The 14,364-nt window shown below is 35.9% G+C and overlaps 1 non-coding gene across 1 annotated transcript; it reads left to right on the forward strand.

Annotated features, from left to right (window-relative positions):
• Positions 1-7,058: 7,058 nt before the first annotated feature.
• LOC144295609 (U6 spliceosomal RNA) lies at positions 7,059-7,166 on the forward strand. The gene has a single exon (XR_013362692.1). It is a non-coding gene; the product is annotated as a U6 spliceosomal RNA (small nuclear RNA).
• The last annotated feature ends 7,198 nt before the right edge of the window (positions 7,167-14,364 follow it).

Here is a 14,364-nt window from a genome sequence, read left to right on the forward strand (position 1 = left end):
GGAGTCCCTGTCCTTGCAGGTCGCGCCCCAGGAAGGTCGTGCATCACCACTGCCTGCGGGCTCCTGGAGGCCGAGGCCTGAGCGCTGCTGCGCCTAGAGCAGGACCGACACTGCGTAAACTGGAGCTGGGAACGCGGAGCTCATGGTGCCACCGGCTTAACCCGCACCCCACACCCCCCACGCACCACGAGCCTGGGCCACAGGACCCTGGCGGAACTGAAACCCGAGAAGCTTTGCTTAAGGTGGATGGGGAGTAACAGGCACAGTGATGAATGGCCCGAGTGGGCAGGCCACGGCCCCTGCCACCCAGGGGAGGAAGAAACTGTGGTTAGGGGGTGCGCTCCGCTCCCAACACACGTTCTCGACCAGTTCAACAAGTTCACAGATGATCCACACGACTGTCCTGGGCGATGGAAGCCACGTGGAAGGGAGAATGCAGAGCACTCACCTGTTCCCCTTCCCTTGGGTCGGTTATGATGCCTCATTCCTCTGGTCTTTGTGAGCATCAAGCACAGGGCTTGAAAACATCAGTTGCCTGGGGCTGCGGGTTGGTTTTGCAGGTTTTATCAAGTCAGGGTTAGTGGCGTGATGTTTCAGTGAACTCTTTAGATTCTTAAGAAAAAAAAATGTTCTTAACTGTACTAATTCAGTTCGGAGTCGCTGAAATAAGGGTGAATTTTCTAGTAGTAATCAGCTCAGATTGTGGAGTCAGAAGAAATCAAGTCTACCCAGGCAAAAAGAACTTCTTTGACTGAGGTTGAAAATTAGGCGAAAAAAAAAAAAAAATTAAGAAGAAGGTAAAATGTTGGAGTGTTTAGACCAGTTTTAAAAAATAGCAGGTTGCTTATCACCTGTTATTAGAAATTCTAAACTATGAAAGAATGTGATAATGGACCACATATATCCACGATTACAGATACACTAGACGTATGTTGATGCTTTGCACTGTTTCAGTCGGTAGATGTGGATGGCAGATATTGATAAATACTCACAGACATGTGTAGAGACCTCAGTCTCCTTGTTATCCTTTTTAAAGAGTTGTAAACATCATGATAATTAACCCATAAATGTTGCATGAATAAGGACACACTCCTTAACAGCCAAAATAAAATATTGTATCTACAGAAACTTCAAATGATTTAACTATTGTTTATTATCAAATCCTTTTCAAGATAAAATATGATCAAGTGTTCACTTTGCATTTGATTGAAATATCCTCATATCTTTTAACCCAGAACAATTTTCCTCCCCCATCTTTAAATGGCAATGACTTTTCAAGATACCAGGCAAATTTTCTTTTACATATCTATTTTTTTTCCTCCATAAAGGGTCATTTTAGATATTTCTCTGTGTATATTGTTGAATTTCTTTTTTAAAGTTATATATAACAGCTTGATTACATTCACTTAAATATTTCATCTGTGGAGAATATTTCTTTTTTTTTTTCTTTGTGGAGAATATTTCTTAACCATCATTTACTTCATGTTACATCACATCAGGTGGAACATATTGTCAAGTAATTTTACTTGATGCTAAATTTGGTCACTTCTTTAAAGGAGTGTCAACCAAGCTTCTCCATTATAAAAATAAAATTTTTCCTTTGCAATTATAAAATGATCTATGATGATATTTTGGCAGTATGCAAATATTCTGTCTACATCAATTTTGGCCTCTTTTTTGTATCCACTAATGATCTTTGCCTGACACAATTATTTTATTTGATGTCCAAAAGGGTGCTTAAAAGAAAAAAAAAGACTATCATACATTATTTATTAGCTGTCATAATTCTGGTTTTCTAAAGGTTTTCTTTTCAATTGTTAACGAACTATATTACCTCATAAAAGACAGGGTAAATAATTCTTTATTTTCTTACTTCCTTTTTTTTTTTTTTTTTTTTAGAAAGCAGTGTTAACAGTCATTTTTGATGATGTCAATTATTTTTTGCTGTTCTTTTTTTCTTTTAAATTATTTTCCAAAGAACCAACTTTTAATTTATTAATTCATCTCAATACTATTCTGTTATCTAACATATTAACTTCTCTTACTAACATGTCTTTATAATGCTTGTCTTTGGTTCATTTTGTTCTTGTTGGATGTTATTCATTTTAGTTTCCTCATCCTTATTGTTAACAATTATTTAAGGTTCTGCAGTTCATCAGAGTACTCTTTTGCTATTTGCTGTATATTCTAAAATATATTGTTTTCATTGACATTACTGTTGAAAATTTTAGAAATTTTGACTTACATTTTAATTTCCAAATGGAAATATTTCTGTTTATTTTCCCATTTTTCTTAGTTTCACTACATTGTGACCAGACAATTTGTTGGTATTATTTTTTTCTTTATAAAATTTATTAATATTTTCTTTGCTATTATATGCTAAATTTTTGTAGATTTTTTACTGCATTTTGTAAGCAGAGGTGTTTTCTATTTACTGAACATATACAATTTCATAAATATCCATCTTAGAGCCTCCTTTATTAATGATGTTGTTATGTCCTTTTAGCTGTATTTATTTGTTCATTTGACTGACTTGTTAAAGTCTCCTTAGGATAGTGTGTTTCTATTTTTCCTTTCATGTCTTATAGCTTTTCTTCTATGACTTTTATCCTGTATGAACTGCTGTTATGTAGTGCACAGATATTCATAATCCTTTTATGTATAATTTTATACCTGAGTATTAGAAGGTGTATGTTTGATTTGAAATTTGAAATTTGCTTTTTGTTTGAAATGTATCTTAAATATCAAGGTAGTTGCCCCTTTTTTTTTTGCTTTCAGGTATGTGGTCTGCATTTGCCCATCTATTTTAGTTTATTTTTTGAATCATTTTATTTTACTTTAGACCCTTATATATGGCTTAGCTTCAGCATTATTTTATGAGCCAACTGGAAACTCATTTTAAAATATGTATAATGCAGTCATTTGGAGGCTGTTTCATTTTTGTCAGATAACTTTATGATACACTTGCTGTGAATTGTGTTACAATGACCCTGTATCTTTGTCAGTGTGATCTGTTTCACTACTATTTTTTGTTGGCTTTTAATTTTCTTTTATAACAATAGTTTTATGCTATCCTTTAGTTCCTTTTTATCATACTTCAGTTTCTACTATTCAATTTGTCAGTTTTGAATTGTATCATAGACTTTCACCTTTCCCGATGAAAAATTCCAAATTCTTATTTTAGTTTCTCTTTTCTATCTCCCTTCTCCACCCATTTTTAGTGGTGTTTTTATTTCTAATTTGTCAGAGTATGAAAGATTCAAATACCATTCTTCCTAGCCACCTTCACTTTGTTTTTGGTCTTACTATACAAATACATACATTCCGTTCTTAACATTTTTGCTCATTTTCCTAAAAATCTACTGATTTAATTAAGTCATTTTTAGTGGATTACATAGGAAGGATTTGTGAGTATATTTTTCCCATAAGTTTCCTACATTTGTGCATGTTTAGATCAGTTTTGCTGTAGTCTTAATAGTGGAAGGACATTTGGTTGAGTGTATAAAACAGTTGTCTCATCATGTCTTTCTTTGGGTTTCTTAAAAATAGTGCTCCACTGTTGTCTTGTTCTAATATATATAACTTAAAGTTATAGTACACTTTAGTGTTATATGTTATATATCAATTTTATCTCAATGAAGTTTAGAGAAAAAAAAGAAATTCAGGTTGGCATCAGACTTTTCGACATCAACACACAGACTGAGACAACAGAGGTGTCCTAAGTTGGATTTTATACACTTAACATACTTCAGTATGATTATCCCTGTACTGTCATCTAACAACTCCATTGGATCATATCATTACCGTTCTATTTTATGGTAAGAATATTTAAAATCTTAGCAATTTTCAAGTATGTAGTAGTATCTTTAATCCATTTTCAGGTTAATTTTTGTGAATCGTGTAAAACAGGTCTGATTTCATTTTCCTACATGTGTTTATGTAGCTTCCCCAGCATTTGTTGAAGAGACTTTACTTTTCCCATTGAGTATTCTTGGCTGTCTTACCAAATAGTAGGTGACTGGATATGCAGGGTTTTATTTCTGGACTCTTTATTATGTTCTTTTCTACATGTCTATGTTTTCTGCCAGTATCATATTGTTTTGATTGTTATTGCTTTGGGTTATAGTTTGAAATCTTTTGGAATTTTGATGGAGATTGCACTGGATCTTTGGGTAGTATGGACATTTTAACAATATCCATTCTTCTGATCCATAAATAAAGAATATCTATCTTTACACTTGTTTGCAACTTCTTCAGTTTTCCTTATCAGAGTTGAAGCTTTTAGTGTAGAGATCTTTTGCCTCCCTAGTTAAGTTCATTCCTAGATGTTTTATAGTTTTGATGTTATTCTGAATAAGACTATTTCTTTTCAGATATTTCATTGTTACTGTTTGGAGGTACAATCGATTTCTGTATGTTGATATTATATCCTACAGCTTTACTGAATTTGTTGATTACTTTTAACAGTTCTTTGGTTGAGCCTACAGGGTTTTTATATATAGATATAGATATATATATAGATATAAATATAGATATAGATAGATATAGATATATAAGATCATGTCATCTAGAAATACAGACACTTTTATTTCTTCTCTTAATTGGGATGTCTTTTATTTCTTTATGTCGCCTGATTGGTCTAGGTAGGACTTCCAGTACTATGTTGAATAGGAGTGATGACTGTGGACACACCTGACTTATTCCTGATCTTAAAAGGTTTCAGCCTTTCACTGTTAAGTATGACATTAGCTGTGGATGTGTCATATAATGCCAAGGTAGTAGCAAGGATGGTGGTGACCAAAGGGGTCAGATTTTACATACATTTGGAAGATTAAGCTGACAAGTTTTGCTGATAGACTTTGGTTTGAGGTGTACAAGAAAGAGAAAAAAAAAGAAAAAAAAAAGTAAGAGTAATTCCAAGCTACTTTGGCTGTGCCTGTAGAAGAATGAAGTTGACATTTACTAAGTATGAATAGAACCATTAGAAATGACAAATACCCACCATTTGCTTCAACGTGGATGGAATTATGCTGAGTGAAATGAGTCAATCGGAGAAGGACAAACATTATATGTTCTCATTCATTTGGGGGATATAAATAATAGTGAAAGGGAATAGAAGGGAAGGGAGAAGAAATGGGTAGGAAATATCAGAAAGGGAGACAGAACATGAAGACTCCTAACTCTGGGAAATGAACTAGGGGTGGTGGAAGGGGAGGAGGGCGGGGTGTGGGGGTGAATGGGTGACGGGCACTGAGGGGGGCACTTGATGGGATGAGCACTGGGTGTTATTCTGTATGTTGGCAAATTGAACACCAATAAAAAATAAATTTATTATTAAAAAAAAGAAGTTGCACTGGGTGTTATGCTATATGTTGACAAATTGAACTCCAATAAAAAATAAATAAATAGATAGATAGATAGATAGATAGATAGATAAATAATAAATAAAGTTGCTGTGGCCAAGTTCAAAAAAAAAAAAAAAGAACAGGTTTAAGTTCAGAAACTAGTTTGCTTTTGTCGTTGTTAGCTTTAATCATCCACATGTATACGCCAGTTAAGCAGTTAGATATAAGATTCTGAGATTTAGCATAAAGGTTAGGAGTGGAAATGCAAATTTGATAGATTTCTTGGCTGAAAAATGGAAGTAAGATGAGTGTTACTTATTATTTCACTTAATAATTACCTGAAATAGGATAATACTATATCATTTTTTTTTCAATATTTGGACCCTCATTTTGGAGAAAATTCTTTAGGGAAAGGATCCCTCCTTTTGGTTTTGTGCTCCATCTTCTAAATGTAGCTGATTTCTATTAAATATATCTTGAGATAACAAACACATAGAAAAACTTTGTGTTTTTGACTTAGTAATGACTTAGTAATATTAGTAACTTTTTAAAAACTGAAATAAGTTCTTTAATATTTAGGTGTCATGAGGGATGCAAAGGTGCATCAAAGCACATCACAATTTTAAGATATTTATATCATCCCACCATTCATATGACATGAATTTCATTCCATGGTTGCATGATGGGATGATTAACCTATTAATCAGGCAAAAATGAGTAATATTCTTTTCCCACATATACAGAGGTTCATGTTTCTCCTTATTCTTCTAGTCATGGGTAATAGATTCAACTTAGTGAACCTTAGGGCGTTTTATTAACAATTAAACAAGACAACATGATTGAGGTAATATACCAAAACCAGGTCAAGGGAATATACATTTACGAAAACCTGTGTAGCCCAAGACTCTTTCACTTTGTAATCACTTTCAAGTTACATCTATCTTACTCTTGCATTCTTTTTACCATCATAAGAGCCAAAATCCACTAATAAACATTATAGCATTGTGGTTAAGACAATAGGCTGAATCAAACCACTTGGCTTCAAACCTTTCATCTGATTAAATAGTATTCGTTCATTTGTGACATGGATGCAGTTACAGTAGTTACCTAATTATATTGGTAAGAACATCTGTGAGAAAAAAATCATAAAATATACTGTCATATACATGATAATTAGTATATCTTACTAGCTATTATGGACTATAGTCTATAAAGCATTGCTATACCTACTATAAAGTATTAGTCCGAATTTTTTCTTTAAAAATATACAACTTAATTTTACATATATATAGCTTTATTTTCTCTTTTTACCTAGTTCAAATTATTTACTACATTAATAATGCTTTAAGAATATATTTAGGGGTACAGGCTTCGAACAACTGAGTATCTTATGTCACAAAGGAATTTATAAGAAGAATATCAGGCATTCACAGAATCAACAGAAGCCTTTGTGAACTGGTGTGGAAATGGGCATGAATCAAGGAAGGACAATCTGTTGAGAAGTCTGCCAAGACAAGGACAGAGAAGGAGTTTAAGAATGCCATCACTGAACACTTATTATTGGACAATTGCATCTTTGTCATTTTTCCACAATGTAAAGTCCTTGAATTTATTATATATAACATATATCTATGTTCTGTATCACTGGTTCTCAGATTTCACTGAACAATGGAATCCCCTGGGTGGGGGTTGCGTTAAAAATATTGATGTCTTGTGCGCACTTCAGCAGCACATATACTAAAATTGGAATAATACAGAGAAGACTAGCATGCCCCTTGCACAAGGATGATTCATGAAGTGTTAAAAAAAAACAAAAAAACAAATAAAACCACTGATGTCTACGTCTGATTCTCAGAGCTTCTAATTTTATTGGCATAGAGTACAGCCTGAATAATGGGATTTTTTTTTTTAAGCTCCCAGGGTGATTCTAATATGAAGCGAAGTTATATTTACTGGTCCAAGTGGTAGAATCCATTTACTGAAGAAACAGAGTTCACATACTCAAATGACTTCTACATATATTATATGTTAGTTAATTGGTTAATTATTTTTCAAAAATAATTCACAATTTTAGAAAGTCTTAAAATATCTTTTTGAAAGTTACCCATAATCTCCTATCCAAAGATAACTTCTATAAATATTTTCATTTATCTTTTCAGTCGACTTTGTTTATGAGATTGTGTGTGTGCACATGCGTGTCTGTGTGTGTGTGTGTGTGTGTATAATCTCATATGTTTTTATGTATTTTGGTCCATAATAGTTGAAGTTTCATGGTGGCTCTCTCTCCAGAACGTTAATTTTTCTTTGTTGAATTGTGCCTTTTAAAGAGAAGGTCTCCAAAGGTTAAGGATTAATCCAGCTAATGAACTGTGAATATTGGTAAATTGACATTTCAAAGGGCAATGACATTCAGTGATGCTCTAAAACTCAGTAACTCAGTGAATTAATATTTGAGTGTTTGAAAACATCAATTTCCCTTATGCAAGGCCATATCAGAGTTAACTGATTTTTGTCATTTGACTCTTTCCTAGTCTCTTTGCCTTTATGGTAGACATCTTTTGCCCCTATTTTCCTCTGCTTTAACAAATGAAAAATGAAGTCATTTTTTAAATAAAAAATATTTTTAAAATAAAAACTGATGCTTTATTGGTTGTTTAATGAACTATTCTAAACTTAAACAGATATATTCTTTATAATTTAAAGTACTTTATAATTTATTTAAAAATATTTTGTCATCTAATTTTTTAAAAATTGTTTATGCATAGTAGCCTCATATAGAGTAATATTTATCAGCCTTCATTAAAGCACATAAAATGTTAAATTCACAGCTGATATTCAGCTGATTCGTATTTTCTGCATTTGTAGAGTTCCAATATGTTAGGCTCTGTGCTCTGACTATATATTACTTTTTAGAGAGTTACTGTTTTGAGGATGCTTATCATTAGTTATCTCCTCTTAAAACTTTTGAACAGTTCATACATTGGTTTCAGATCTAATGAAGGAAACACTATACATCATGAGTGTGAAAAGGAAAGTGTATATTTGAAATATTAGTTAACAAAGCAAATATAGGCACTTCCTGTTTATGCTAGGGCAGACATGGCTTGTAACGGGTTAATTAGCAGAAGGCACATTAGAGACCACCTCTTTCAACCCCTTATTGACAAATAAAGAAATTAAAACTCAACCAAATAAATTAAGCATCTTTATTTTATATATATATTTTAATAATAAAACAGAACTGCAATCTCAGTTTCCTAAGTCCTGATTCAACATTTCCAATATACTACAGTGGCAAGCTCTAATTACATTATCACAGATCTATATTCTACTCTATTTGCACCACTGGAAAATTTGGGCTATAAAACCAGCTGCAGCCATTAATTTATCAGCAGGCTCTTACCTCATGTTCAAACTTCCACCAAAAAAAAAAAAAAAAGAAAAAGAAAAAGAAAAGAAAAGAAAGTCAGGCAGAAGAGAAAGCAGGGAGGGGAGTATGTTGAAGATGTGATCCTTTGTACATAATGTATGCATCTTTCCTGAGATACATCAGTAGCCTAAGATTTGATAACCAAAAAATTGCGATGTTCTTAGTACTGGATGAAAATCATCAGTGTGAACAGGAAATGGTAATGAAGCAGCAGTTTTAGGGAATGTATTCACTAGGATGAGCTTCTGCAATTTGTTACCTGGTGGGGACTGGCCTCAAAGCACTTTTGGAATAGTACCTAGTGAATTCTGGGCTAAGCCGTGTAACCAGGTTACATGATTAATCAATTCATAGATAATCTCTGTTCTCACAGGTAAATACTATTGACTTCAACTTTAATCAAATTTAATTTCTTTCAAAATGCTATATTAAAATTGTTACTGAAAATCATTTTTTAAAGCCAAAGACATTCAAACTTTGTTTCTCCCCCTTAAACTATGACTTTCCTTAAAACGAGTACTATAATTACAAACCTCTATTGCAATATTATTCATGGTTCGGTAGAAAATATGAGCCTAAAATGGTCCATTGCAGAATGAAAACATGAAGACATTCAGTCCTGAGAATTATAAGAGAAAGAAAAATGAAAGCTGTCACAAGGTAGGAAAAACAATGTGGTAAAGCCTCTTCTATATGGTCCCTCTACGTTTGGATTGTTCTACTGTGGTTGAACATCTGGATCCCGGGCTATTGTGGGCCAAGCATCTGTGTGATCGGGGAACTGATGCCTCCTGAGCACGCGCTGTTTTGGCATCTTAGGGCAGGAACTGGCGTCCCCTAGAAGCACTGCTCTGCAGCCACCTTTTAGCCTTTTAATTTCGCCACAGACCCACGAGATGATTGATAGAAGCCCAAAGTAACCTCCTTGGCCGTCACGCCGTGTTCCTCACTGTGGCGTGAGAGCTCTCAAGATGTGATGAACATCTGCTCTAAATCTAGTCTGTACTCAGGAGCATCCTCTGGGGGTTGTTTTGTGCTTTAATTCAAGAGAACAAAGGAGATACAACCCAGTTTTCCCATTTGATGTGCAACCACAATGAAACGCAATGACAGGAGACAATCTGTCCAAGTTTACATAGTTAAGCGCGGTGCCGAGGCTTGGTCTCAAGCCCACAATGTCCTTGCTAAGAAAGGCATCTCCACTTAAAGGATTTTGTATTTATACGCGGATTTTTAATTTGCAATGCATTTCCTCACCCACTCCTGTTTCTCGGCATAGATGGTGCTCCTCTGTAGTCATGCGTGTCAATATTCATTCACGTCTGTAGTATGCTTTTGAAAAGCCCAAAACTTTTTTTTGTTTGAATATATACATTTGAACAGAGAGGGAAATAGATGTTTGGGTGTATATTTAGATGACATAGAAGCATAAAAAGAACGACTTTTTCTAGGAGTCAACAAATGCTTCTCTGGGAATTCAGTAATGGCAGATGTGAGTTTCTAGTTTTGGAGCCAGATTTAAAACAATGCACACGTTGATTGAATTATCTTAGTGCTTTATTTTTTTTTTCCTCATGATTAAAAAACATACATTCATCTTCAACTAGAAGCCATTGACAATTTCTGCAACATTCTGGTTTGGCTTGAATGTTAAAGAATATCAATGACAGATCACAATTTTAGGGTATCAGCTTTGCAAGTCATAGGCTTCTGTTTGTGAGTCTATGAAGACGATGTTTGCACGTAGAATACAAAATTTCTTTCACGCATCATCAACCTGAAAATATTCATCAACCCTATAGCTATTCCAAAGGCATTGGCATAGGCCCTGGTGAATCTTTTGCACAAGCAAGCAAAGAAGCAATGGGGTATGCCCGTATACATTTAGTGGAAGTGGACATAAATATATGAAACGGAGGTAAATATTTTCTTTTTTTTAAATAATAAATTTATTTTTTATTGGTGTTCAATTTGCCAACATACAGAACAACACCCCGTGCTCATCCCATCAAGTGCCCCCTTCAGTGCCCGTCACCCACTCACCCCCACCCCCCGCCCTCCTCCCCTTCCACCACCCCTAGTTCGTTTCCCAGAGTTAGGAGTCTTTATGTTCTGTCTCCCTTTCTGATATTTCCTAAATATTTTCTGATTAATAAGGAAGAAGAGTTTATTATTATAGACATTTAGAGGTATGTAATGAGCCACGTACAAAGAGAGTAAAAGAGGGAGAGAGAGAGCAAGAGAAAGACAAGAGGAAGAGATAAAGAGAACAATAGGGGAAAGAGGAGGCCCTGGAGGAGAGGGAGGGAGGGGAGGAACAGGGTCCCATGAAGGAATTTTCGTTGGCACTGAACCTGGAGCAGAATAATTAGCCAGAGTGCATTACATAAATGTGAGATTTTCAGGAAGGAAAGTTAGTGCAAGCAAAGACCTTAGGATCAGGGAATCCTGAGTTCTATTTGCTGCCCTACAGTGACCCACAACACTGAAGGGCATGGTGTGTGCTGAAGAGTAGGAACAGTCGGGTTTGTATTAGGCACAGTTCAGTGCAAGAAACAAAGCACGCTCCGGCTCCTTCGAGTAGGAAAGGATTTAATGTAGATAAATACGTGCTTACAAAGTTAGTGCCAGCACTGTGAACTAGCAGGAATCTTGACCGGGATACGGTTCCAGAGCACACCACGTAGGAGAGCTGTGATGTGAAAATGCTGCTACACTGCTTCCACCGCCCCACCCCACTGCCTTTCCCCCCTCCAGAGTTGGTGAATAGACATCGCATGGTGGAGTGTGTGCTCTGCAGTCACCTCTCAGCATTAGTTCCCGTCCCCCTGATGGCCTGCACAACCAGCAGCGGCAGGATAACCGTTGCATTGTGTCTGCATTCTGAACCGCACACGTAAGCATCCTATCAGCACAACCTGCTTTCATATCCAGGACAGTAGTTGCAAGGGGTCTAGGAAATTTGGTTTATAGCCTCTCAGCCTATGCAGTAGAGGAAAGCATCCTGAAGGGCAGACGGAGTGGAGGATGCGTGAGCCAATTCACATCATCCACCCCAGAGATGTAGGGTAATTTGGAGTTATTTGATTGAAGGCTTGAATGTGAGACCAGAGTTGAAACCAATACAGTCACGCATGTACGTCTGAGTGGCTGACAGTACCACCGGGACACAGCTTAGGGGCTGACATCCTTGTCCTTCGATTTATCATGGAGTTTAGTCAATGAGAGGCACAAGCAGGAGACTGGAGGATGGGGAAATAGAAAAGTTGAGATGTTTGTTCCTTTCTTCCCCTGGCACAGGCTGGCGTTAGCTGCCTTTCTGTAGGAGGGACTCAGCTACAGTGGAGCAACACTTCCTGAAAGCAGCAGGTCTCACCGTATCCTGGCAAGCACCCCCTTTCCTCGACCTCTGAGTAGTTACTTCGAGATGTTGTTCGCCTGAGGATACATGATGACCTCTCATCCCTAGTTGCATTTCCTTTACCCTAACCACACTTCTGTGAAGAGTCCTTTCTCCTCAGTAATCTGTGGATTTTTTTTAGGATTCTATCTATCTATCTATCTATCTATCTATCTATCTATCTATCTACCTACCTATTTATTTAAGAGGGAGAGAGCATGGATTAGGGGAAGAGCAAAGACTCTCCCGCAGATCGCACCCAGCATGGAGCCCCACGATTTGATTTCACGACCCATGAGATTATGACCTGAGCTGAAATGAACAGTCAGAGGCTTAACCAAATCAACCGCCCAAGTACCCCAATATGTCCTAGTGAGCCATCTTGCTCCCTCAATGTTCTGTTACAATGTGGGTAATTATACTCCATATATTATATGTGGCTTTTAATTAAATGCTTATATAACAGGCATGTAAGTGACAGAAACAAAGAGGGTGACATCATCTTCGTAACAAGGAAGGAGTCAGGGGCCTGAGGGAGGCAGCGCATTTCTTCCTTATGTCTTTATGCAGCCCTCTCCATGCCAGTCTCACCCTCATCACTCACCACACATGATGATTCATCCCCATGGCCCAAAGACTCATGTTTCAATACTTTAAGAACAACGCTGTAATAACGCCTGTGGGATATTTTAGGGCTTTATATGTATTAACCTAAATAATCCTTACAACAATGCTTTGTACCAGGTAAATACTGATAATATCAGGAAAATACTAATTTTATCATTTTATCAACCTTTTTCTTTATCTTTTTTTTTCTTTTCTTTTTTTTTTTTTTAACAGATGAAGACACTGGGCTTAGGACATTTAGGTAGGTTTTATAGAGGCATAGCAATGGAAATGGAGGAGTTGGGATTCCAGCCCAGGGACTATGGCTCTAATGTCTCCATTCTTTACCACTGTGCTCTACTTCCCGTTTTTAAGAGGTGTACAACACGATGATTTAATATGCATATATGGTACGGTACTTACCACAATCAAGTTAACTAACACACATCACCTCACATTTCCCTTTTCTTAGGCTTGGTAAGAACACTTAAGATCTGTTCTCCTAGCAAATTTCAAGCACAGAACACTGTTTTATTGACTATAGTCACTATGCTCTCCAGTAGATCTTCACAACTAGTTCATCTTAAAACTGAAAGTCTGTAACCCTCTGACTGATGTCCCTCATTCCCCCACCCCCTCGCACCACCCAGCCCCTGGCAACCATCATTCTATTCTCAGGTTCTATGAATTTGACCTTTTCAGATTCCACATACAAGTGCGATCATACAGCATTTGTCTTTCTGAGTCGGCTTTATCTCACTTTATACTGTTAGCATGACTGCATTTGCTTATGGAGCCAGTAGATAAAGAAGGCTCTGGTTAAGCTGTGTGTTTCTTTTTGAAGCTGCAAAATTTATAGCCTCTAGTCTGACCAGACATTGTTATTGGAGTGGCAATTTTAGAGAGGGAGAGACACCACGGAGAGATGTGCAGAGTAATCCATCTCACCCGGGCTTTTAGGAAGTCATTCCATCTCTGTGGTCCTAAAGTCTTCATCTGTAAAGCAGAAGTGTTGAGTTAGACCCATTAAGAAAACAGATCAAGACTAAAGCAGGCATAAGATAAGAGATAAGGATAAAACTGAACAAAATTAGTAGAGGATCATTCCAACTAAGAAATTAAGGAATTTAAGAGAAAATGAATGACACCATAGTATTTTAAGTTAAATTAGAAACAGCAACATATAAAAATGGCAGTAAAGGAAATGGAATCTGATTTTAAGCAGGCTGGATACAAATATTTTTTTTTTAAAGCAAAGAACTGGACCAACAATAGAGAGCTAAAATATAAAGAGAACCGAACAAATAAAATACAGAAAATGTCCAAATTTAAACAAAGTATAGGTTTCCAAATTAAAGACAAAAACCTATAAAATAAAAAAGAGTCCATAATTTTTAGAAAATCATAAAACAAATGTAGAAAATGGGTAAAATACATTCTGAGTTTCTCGGACTTCAAATAATAAGAAACTTCAAAATTAAAAGAATCCTATGAATGTCCAGATAATAGAAGTACCTATGGAAGAATATATAAATATCCAGAGAATATACTTAAATATAAAAGAATATATAAATATCCATGAA

Source organism: Canis aureus, chromosome 23 (genome assembly GCF_053574225.1).
Source record: "Canis aureus isolate CA01 chromosome 23, VMU_Caureus_v.1.0, whole genome shotgun sequence".
Lineage (NCBI taxonomy): Eukaryota > Metazoa > Chordata > Mammalia > Carnivora > Canidae > Canis > Canis aureus.